Source organism: Nerophis ophidion, linkage group LG15 (assembly GCF_033978795.1).
Source record: "Nerophis ophidion isolate RoL-2023_Sa linkage group LG15, RoL_Noph_v1.0, whole genome shotgun sequence".
Taxonomy (NCBI): domain Eukaryota; kingdom Metazoa; phylum Chordata; class Actinopteri; order Syngnathiformes; family Syngnathidae; genus Nerophis; species Nerophis ophidion.
Window position 1 is genome coordinate 31,984,899 of NC_084625.1, and position 8,343 is coordinate 31,993,241.

Genomic DNA, 8,343 nt, shown 5'->3' on the forward strand with positions numbered 1-8,343 from the left:
AGAAGACGTTTCGCCTCTCAACCGAGTAGGCTTCATCAGTTCGTGCTCATAGAATCAGATTGATGAAGCCTACTCAGACGAGTGGCAAAAAGTCTTCTAAACAAAGCCAACAGTCCAGTTGCAATCGATTGAATGTCCCGAGTTAATATTGTATGTGGCTTTTACAAATAGAAAGCGGTAGTAGCACATTGACATCAGATCAACAACAGTCCTTTACAATCTCTTTAATAGTATAGAAATGGCCAACTCTTTCGTTCTTCGGACACAATAAAGGCTTAAACAATTTCTAATACATGTCCTCACGGGTGACAGAGGGGTTAGTGCGTCTGCCTCACAATACGTAGGTCCTGCAGTCCTGGGTTCAATCCCAGGCTCGGGATCTTTCTGTGTGGAGTTGGCATGTTCTCCCCGTGAATGCGTGGGTTCCCTCCGGGTACTCCGGCTTCCTCCCACTTCCAAAGACATGCATCTGGGGATAGGTTGATTGGCAACATTAAATGGTCCCTAGCGTTTGAATGTGAGTGTGAATGTTGTCTGTCTATCTGTGTTGGCCCTGCGATAAGATGGTGACTTGTCCAGGGTGTACCTCGCCTTCCGCCCGATTGTAGCTGAGATAGGCGCCAGCGCCCCCCGCAACCCCAAAAGGGAATAAGCGGTAGAAAATGGATGGATTGATATCCTCACGATAACCATGTATAAGTGTTTGTCTTACATGTAGTAATCAGATGTAGCCCAATAAGTGCCTCTTTAACAAGCGTTAATTGAATGCCCCCCATCCCCCCTTAAACGTTTTTTTCTGCAGCCGGGTTTGAGTAAATCACTTCATCTTTATTGTTAAATGTATTTGGTTTTTCAATTTTGCAGAAAATTTGTACAGCATGCGAGTATCTTCTGAAACATTAATACTGTCTGATCATTATTCAACAAAATATTCCAAGTATTAATTATAGAATTCACTTTAACATGTGCTTTCAAACCAAGTTATCCATAAATTTGTGCCTAAAATATAATGTAATCTAATGCATAAGCAAGCTTACTGTGGAATATTATCATGAGACAATTCTACAGTAATATTCCCATAAAGTACACACCAAAAGTTTGGACACATCTTCTCATTCAATGTGTTTTCTTTAATTTCATGACTATTTACATTGTAGATTGTCACTGAAGGGATCAAAACTATGAATGAACACATTTCGAGTTATGTACTTAATAAAAAAGGTGAAATAACTGAAAACATGTTTTATATTCTAGTTTCTTCAAAATAGGCACCCTTTGCTCTGATTACTGTTTTGCATACTCTTGGCATTCTCTCGATGAGCTTCAATAGGATGTCACCTTAAATGGTTTATACTTCACAGGTGTCATAGTTTTGATGCTTCAGTAAATAGTCGTGAATATAAAGAAAACACATTGACATGAGGTGTGTCCAAAAGTTTTGGCTTGTGCTGTATGTTTACTATCACAAGCGGCCATAACTGCCAGGTGGCCCTCAAAGTAAACAAGTTTTACACCCATCAAGTATACTCTCAGTAAATGGTCAATATCACAGTGATTATATCGATTTTTTATTTTCACAAAATTGTTTTTGGCTTAAAATCTCAGGAAATAAGAGCCAATAATAGTTGTTTACTTAAACTATTGTGTACTATTGACTTTATCACAAATATTGTAACGGAAATTATAGTAACATTTAGTTGATATGTGTTTTTGTCTGATTATAATTGTGATCAAATATTGAAATATTTAAAGGCCTACTGAAATGAGATTTATATACATATATATATATATATATATATATATATATATATATATATATATATATATATATATATCAATCAATCAATCAATCAATGTTTACTTATATAGCCCTAAATCACTAGTATATATATATATATATATATATATATATATATATATATATATATATATATATAAATCACAAAAGGCTGCAATAAATACTGCTCATCCCTACTCATACAATTACCTTTAAAAAAAGCAGTGCTAGAAAATAATGGCAGCCACAGAAAGCATTTGGGCACAAGTTGGACATTCTGGGATATACTCACTTTTGCTGCCAGTGGTTTAGAAATCAATGGGTGTGTGTGAGGTTTTTTTAAGGGGGCGTTCAAAAGCTGTACATGGACTACTTTACAATGTATAAAATTGCCATGTTTCACTAATTAGTGACTATCAATAGCAATAGCTGTAAAAGCAGCCTTTTGCCACTGTTCTTGTACGGCTCATAATTAAACTGTGTGTTTAACGGTATGATCGATAACAAACACTTCAATGGTAAATGGGTTGTACTTGTATAACGCTTTTCTGCCTTCAAGGTACTCAAAGCGCTTTGACACTATTTCCACACTCACCCATTCACACATTGATGGCAGTAGCAAGGGTGAAGTGTCTTGCTCAAGGACACAACGTACATGACTGGGGCCCCTTCTACACTAAGCCGGATAAGGTTATCCAGGGTAAATCCGACCTAACCTTATCTGTGTCCACACACAACAATGCCACCGTTTAAGACCCCCTCCCCCCTCCGTCCGCCGGTGCCACGCGACCTAGTACGCATGTGCGAAAAAAATGAATGCGTCATAGTCACCACTGACCTGGAAGTGTACTCTTACTGTGTTTCAATGAAGACTATTGCTATTTCTTTTAATAGTAAACCTTGCTTGCCTTACCATCAGCAGCTGTTAGACTATTGTAGTGAATCAAACAACAGGACGCTGATTTTTTTTTTTTTAATTGCGGTCGTACTTGATGACCGCAACCACTTCATGGTTACATAATAGTCATGGAGTACAAAACTAGACGTTGAGTAATCGCTCAACATACATTGCGGACAATAACTGATAGTCTGCTTTGCCAGTCCAAATTCGTAGTGTTCCCTTGTCCACGGGAGCTCGCATTTTCGTTGTCTCTCCTTTGACAAATGAACAATGTTTTTCAGTAAGTTGAATCAGAGCTGACCTGGACATTCGAAAGTTCTCTTGCCGTTCCTCTGAAACAACACACTCTGTGACAAACATATCCCACCAGACTGCCATTCTTCTAGCCTTATCAAAACCGTCACTCAACAATGCTATGTTGCCGTCTGAGATGTGTTGTATCCCAAATAGCTGCAATCGCGCGTTTGCTTTTCTTAAGGTATTCATGTTTGATTTCCAAAAGTGTCTGTACATGTAGAGAAAGGAGAAACACGGGCATGTCTGGATGACTCGCCTCCATCTTTCTAGTGGCTGTGGCGTGTTCTTTCTGATGTAACTTCCTGTGTGGGGCGCAGTCTTTCTGGTGTCACTTCCTCTACGAACTCAGTTTGTAAACGATCGATGAGTCCATACAATGATAAGAGCCGGAAATTTAAGTACCACAGGGCGCACTTACCCCTCTAAAAAATTATCCAAGGAGGGTTAGCTTATACGATGGTTTAGTGGGGCTGACACAATGCTTAGGCTAAATAATTATTTGTTTAAAAGGGGTTATCCGGCTTAGTGTAGACCATTGCTTTCCAACCACTGTGCCGCGGCCCACTAGTGTGTCGTGAGATACAGCCTGTTGTGCCGTGGGAGATTATGCAGTCTCACCTATTTAGGTTAAAAATATTTTTTGCAAGCCAGCAATTATAGTCTGCAAATAGTGTGCCGTTGTTGAGTGTCTGTGCTGTAAAGTACAAAGTAAACAACAACAAAATGCTGGACGACAGCAAAGACTTACAGCGAGTGGAGCAAAGACGTCAGCCACAAAGTATGCCCGTACATGACATGACAATCAACAATGTCCACACAAAAACAAATAACAACGACTGAAAAATTATTGATCGCTAAAACAAAGCAGGTACGGGGGATTAGCGCTCAAAGACATGAAATTGCTACAGGAAAATACAAAAAAAAGACAAAAATCCACCAAAATAGGAGCGCAAGACAAGTAGTAAAACACTACACACAGGGAAACAGCAAAAAACTCAAAATAAGTCAGGGTGTGATGTGACAGGTGGTGACAGTACACAGACTTTGAGACAAGAGCTATAGTGATGCATGCTTGGTCATGATTTGAATTCATATCAAACAATTGCTCCCATGACTTTTTAAAGGCCTACTGAAACCCACTACTACCGACCACGCAGTCTGATAGTTTATATATCAATGATGAAATATTAACATTGCAACACATGCCAATACGGCCTTTTTAGTTTACTAAATTACAATTTTAAATTTCCCGTGGAGTTTCTGTTTGAAAACATTGCGGAATGATGACGCGTGCGCGTGACGTAATTGGTTGAGCGGACATTTTAGCCAAGCACCACTTACAGCTAAAAGTCGTCTCTTTTCATCGCATAATTACACAGTGTTTTGGACATCTGTGTTGCTGAATCTTTTGCAATTTGTTCAATAAATAATGGCGACTATAAAGAAGAATTCTGTTGGTGGAAAGCAGTGGATTGCAGCTGCCTTTAGCAACCGAAATACAGCCGGTGTTTCTTTGTTTGTTGTGAAGCTTTAGCGAACATGTTTCTCTACGTCAACAAGCAAGTTTTTGGATGAGAAAATTGGGATATTAAATCGGCTCTTACGGAGACTTGTGCGGAGTTAGTGTCCTCCTGCAGCATCTGTAAAAAAAAGGCAGCTGTGATCTTGGCTCCTCCATTGGTTTCTCTAAGAGACACTGGCAGTAACGGCAGCCCTCCGACTTTCAGGTATGACTTTATAATCTCACTAAAACACTATTAACGTAATAAGCAGATAAGGGATTTTCCAGAACTATCCAAGTAAATGTGTCTAATATCTGAATCGCTCCCACTGCCGTAGTCTTTTTTTTTTTTTTTTTAGTGCTTCACTCTAACTTTCCTCATCCACAAATCTTTCATCCTCGCTCAAATTATTGGGTAAATCGTCGCTTTCTCTGTCCCAATCGCTCTTGCTGCTGGTGGCTATGATTATAAACAATGTGAGGATGTGAAGAGCCCGACAACCTGTGAAGTCACGCACACATCGTCTACTACTTCCGGTAAAGGCAAGGCTTTTTTATTAGCGACCAAAATTTGCGGACTTTATCACTGATGTTCTCTACTAAATCCTTTCAGCAAAAATATGGCAATATCGCGAAATGATCAAGTATGACACACAGAATGGACCTGCTATCCCCGTTTAAGTAAGAAAATCTCATTTCAGTAGGCTTTTAATGTCTACTAAATTCATTATTTAATGATTTCTGCAGGTGGTGTGCCTCTGGATTTTATCAAAGAAAAAAATGCGCCTTGGCTCAAAACACGTTGAAAAACAATGGTGCAGCCGGGGATCAAACCAGGAACACTCAGGTTGCTGGCATCGCCGCTTTCCCAACCAAGCAATGCCGTCTTTCCTGCTATGACTTCCAACATCAAGGGTTGGAATTAGGGGTTAAATCACCAAAAATGATTCCCGGGCGCGGCCACCGCTGCTGCTCACTGCTCCCCTCACTTCCCACGGGGTGATCAAGGGTGATGGATCAAATGCAGAGAATGATTTCGCCACACCATTGGTACTTTAACTTTAAAGGCCTACGGAAATGAGATTTTCTTATTTAAACGGGGATAGCAGGTCCATTCTATGTGTCATACGTGATCATTTCACGATATTGCCAGATTTTTGCTGAAAGGATTTAGCTGAGATAGGCACCAGCACCCCTCACAACGCCAAAGGGAATAAGCGGTAGGAAATGGATGGATGGATTTAGTAGAGAACATCCACGATAAAGTTCGCAACTGGAGAAAAGCCCTGCCTCTACCGGAAGTCGCAGACGATGACGTCACATGTTGATGGCTCCTCATATATTCACAATGTTTTTAATGGGAGCCTCCAACAAAAACAGCTATTCGAACCGAGAAAACGACAATTTCCCCATTAATTTGAGCGAGGATGAAAGATTCGTGTTTGAGGATATTGATAGCGACGGATTAAAAAAAAAAAAAACACGATTGCAATCGCGTTGCATTGAGACGGATTCATATGTTTTTAGAGACATTTACTAGGATAATTCTGGGAAATCCCTTATCTTTCTATTGTGTTGCTAGTATTTTAGTGAGTTTAACAGTACCTGATAGTCGGAAGTGTACGTCCACGGCCGGGTGTTGACCCGCAGTGTCTCGGGGAAGTCAACGGCAGCTGTACGGGAGGCACAAGCTCAGCTGATATCCGGTAAGTGGCAACTTTTTAACCACAATTCTCTCAGCGAAACCTGCTGGTTGACAAGTGGTCGGGATCCATGTTTGCTGTGATCCATAGTAAAGTTTCAACTCTGTGAATTTTAAACAAGGAATCACTGTGAGTTTGTGTGGCTAAAGCTTCCCAACTGCATTGTTCTACTTTGACTTCTCCAATATTAATTGAACAAATTGCAAAAGATTCAGCAACACAGATGTCCAAAAAACTGTATAATTATGCCGTTAAAGCAGACGACTTTTAGCTGTGTGTGTGCGCAGCGCTCATACTTCCCTAAAAACCCGTGACGTCTTGCGTACATGTCATCATTACATGACGTTTCGAAGAGGAAACTCTTGGGAAATTTAAAATTGTAATTAAGTAAACTAAAAAGGCCGTATTGGCATGTGTTGCAATGTTAATGTTTCATCATTTTAATAGTGTTTTAGTGAAATTTTAAAGATTTTAAAGTAAAGATTGTAAAGACATACCTCGAGGTCGGATGGCTGCGGTGAACACACACTGTCTCAGAGAGAAGCCGAGGAGCCAAGCTCACAGATGCTGCGGGATGACTAATAATCCACTGTCTTCGGTAAGATATATATCACAATTTCCCCATCCAAAAACATGCTGGCTGACGTAGAGAAAACATGTTCGCTGCTTCACAACAAACAAAGAAACACCGGCTGTATCTCGGTGCTAAAGACAGCTGCAATCCACCACTTTCCAACAACAGCATTCTTCTTTATAGTCTCCATTAATAAATTAACAAATTGCAAAAGATTCAGCAACACAGATGTCCAAAATACTGTGTATTTATGCTGATAAAGCAGACGACTTTTAGCTGCGTGTGTGTGCAGCGCTCATATTCATAACAGCCTGTGGTACGTTTTCAAGAAAAAAGTCAGCGGGAAATTTAAAATTGCAATTTAGTAAACTAAAAAGGCCGTATTGGCATGTGTTGCAATGTTAATATTTCATCATTGACATACAAACTATCGGACTGTGTGATCGGTAGTAGTGGGTTTCAGTAGGCCTTTAACAAGGTTTTTCTTGTTTTCAAAGACCACTCAACGAGGACTGAATGAGATCATCCTCATCTGCTGCACCTGCTCAACTCTTCCTGCTGACCAACTAGCAGGTAAAGTGAAACTATAATGAATGCAATGGCAGACAAATGCAAAATATAGTTTGATGCACGTTAATAAGTCCCAATGGCAGACAGATGCCAACACAGGATGGCATAGTGTTGGCAACAGGTAACACCTCAGCTGTTGTTCGCCTAAATCTCCACAAACACTCACAGCAGCGGATTTGTGGCTCGCATTCCTGGGGATTTATTCTTTCTGCCACTCTCACCCGAGACAAAACATGACTTTATTCCTTTAAAACACCGCATCTCGTTAGAGCAAATTAACAAGGTGTCACTTAAAGCAGCCTCTGCCACACACACGCATTAACATCACCACGCCACGCACATTTAACAACACATTCCCTTGCAAAATGCCGCATTTTTGCTTTCTTGTTGCGTTACTTTTTTTTGCGAGGGCTCGACGCTGCCACGTCGGTGTGATTTTAGCAGGTTGACGAAGGCTAGCGTGAGGATGCTGGGGAGGTAAAGTCGCCTCGACCGCACTGACGCGACATGCAAACACGCGACGATGCGTTAAGAAGCGGGGCTGAGCTCGCTGCCATCCATCGCACACACCAGCGGACACACACACACATGCTCCCCATATGGCGGCGACTTGTGGCGGATCACTTACGCGGGATCAGCCGGCACCGGTGGACCCTCCAGCCACGCTGGACAAAAGAAGAAGCTGAGGGTCTTCCTGGCACGTGTAAACTTCCACAACACCTGCCTGGGGGCCCCCACCCCTCTTCCTCCGATACTTTTGCCCTTCCTCCCTCTCTTGGTATGGGGTGGGCGGATCAATTCATATCGCAATTGTGTCGATACCACGGGTGGTATCAGTATCGGATCGATACTGCCGGCGACAGTTATAGCAAATCAACAATTACAAATTGAATGTCCAAAGAAGTTGTTGCAGGTAACCTTTAGAACATGACATTTTTTTATCAGCTGTCAACTATATGATCAGCTAAATCAGTGGTCCCCAAACTACAGCCCGTGGCCACCAGCGTCCAAAATCCGGTC

The 8,343-nt window shown here is 41.2% G+C and overlaps 1 protein-coding gene across 3 annotated transcripts in view; it reads right to left on the bottom strand.

The window, feature by feature from the left end:
* Positions 1 to 8,121, bottom strand: part of myripb (myosin VIIA and Rab interacting protein b) — a 339,066-nt gene extending 330,945 nt beyond the window's left edge. For all 3 annotated transcript variants that reach the window (XM_061922023.1, XM_061922022.1, XM_061922021.1), the window contains exon 1: positions 7,952 to 8,121. The gene's annotated coding sequence lies outside the window, so the exon portion shown is untranslated. The remainder of the gene's footprint in view (positions 1 to 7,951) is intronic.
* Positions 8,122 to 8,343: the final 222 nt, after the last annotated feature.